We start from the raw sequence: 1,337 nt of genomic DNA on the forward strand, positions 1-1,337 counted from the left end.
ACGAGTTGGTTGGTTAGTTAGAGGAATTGGAATAAAACGTGATGAGGGAGGGTATTGTAGATCATCGATCATTTTGTGAATTAGGAGACTGAATGAGCTAAGGCTCTTGGAGTGCAGAGGCTCTCTTGAAAACCCCCTTATCTTTCCATTTTCCTTATTACAGTGAATTGAATTTCTTCTAATTTGATCAATCCAATCCTGTCTTAATTTGCTGTTTCATTGCTTTTAATACCACTCCTAACAATTTGTTTGAGAAAGCTAAAAAATCAGCCTCATTGTGGCCTTCAACAGATACAGCTTTCAAGGATTTTCCTTTCTCTTTGATTGCGTTAAACTGGAGGGATGTTATTAGAAGCTAATTGTTTTTCTTCTTTTTAGAGTCCTATCTTTCTTTTGTCTTCCTGTTTTGTTTATTCTATCTTTCTATTTTTAGAGGATTCCTCATCCTCCTTCCTTTGTAAAATTGATCTATTTTTATCAATGAAACGAGCTTTTCTTATAAGAGAAAATGAAATAGATGCTTTATTACCAGATTTTATGATCAATTCATCTACTTCTGGTACAAAATTCTTTGTAAGTTCAACTTTGCATCTGTTTCGACATTTGAGTCACATTTTTCATTTTATGTTATTCTGTTGTATATTTTAGTCTTCTCAAGGTTCTGCTTTTTTGTTCTGCATAGGACCTAAGTGCTAATGCTAAGTGCTCACTACTTGTGGCTAGAGATCCTGAAGATAGGACTGATTTAGTAATCACTCTGCATGGCAATGCTGTTCCTGTAAGTTGTAGCCGTGTTTTGATACCCATTTTTTGCCTCTCTGTTAACGATAATGTTTGTATGGTGAAAAGACTGAAGAGTACATTACCATTTAGGTCTCTGAAAATGATAGAGCAGCAGTTCGCAGTACATATTTGGCTACGCTTCCAAATGCATTTTGGGTAAATTAACAAACTCTTGTTCTCAACCATAATTGATATTTTGGCATGTAATATGTCTAACATAATTTCATTTGGTCGAATTAGTAAATCACGTCTTTAATTTGAAGGTTGACTTTGGTGACTTTCAATTCATGCGCATTGAACCAAAAGTTGTACGATATGTGTCGGGGGTTGCAACAGCTTTGTTAGGATCAGGAGGTTTGTGCTTTATACAGCAATATGTTACTTTTTTGGTTCCCTTTCTATAAATTGTAGTCTGATCTTAGGGTTTTCTCTTTTATGCTTTCCAGATAACTTAAGAAAGGGCCAGTATCGTTGTTCTTTTATTGATATTTGATAATGTTGTTATATCTTCTCAGTTTGCTTCTCTTGTTTCGTGTATATATATTTTTTCCAAC

At 34.4% G+C, this 1,337-nt stretch overlaps 1 long non-coding RNA gene across 1 annotated transcript; it reads left to right on the forward strand.

The window, feature by feature from the left end:
- Positions 1-677: 677 nt before the first annotated feature.
- Positions 678-1,134, forward strand: LOC112095119. The gene is made up of 3 exons (XR_002903756.1): positions 678-778; positions 874-939; positions 1,047-1,134. It is a non-coding gene; the product is annotated as an uncharacterized LOC112095119 (long non-coding RNA).
- Positions 1,135-1,337: the final 203 nt, after the last annotated feature.

Source organism: Morus notabilis, unplaced genomic scaffold, assembly GCF_000414095.1.
Source record: "Morus notabilis unplaced genomic scaffold, ASM41409v2 C11403372, whole genome shotgun sequence".
Taxonomy (NCBI): Eukaryota; Viridiplantae; Streptophyta; class Magnoliopsida; order Rosales; family Moraceae; genus Morus; species Morus notabilis.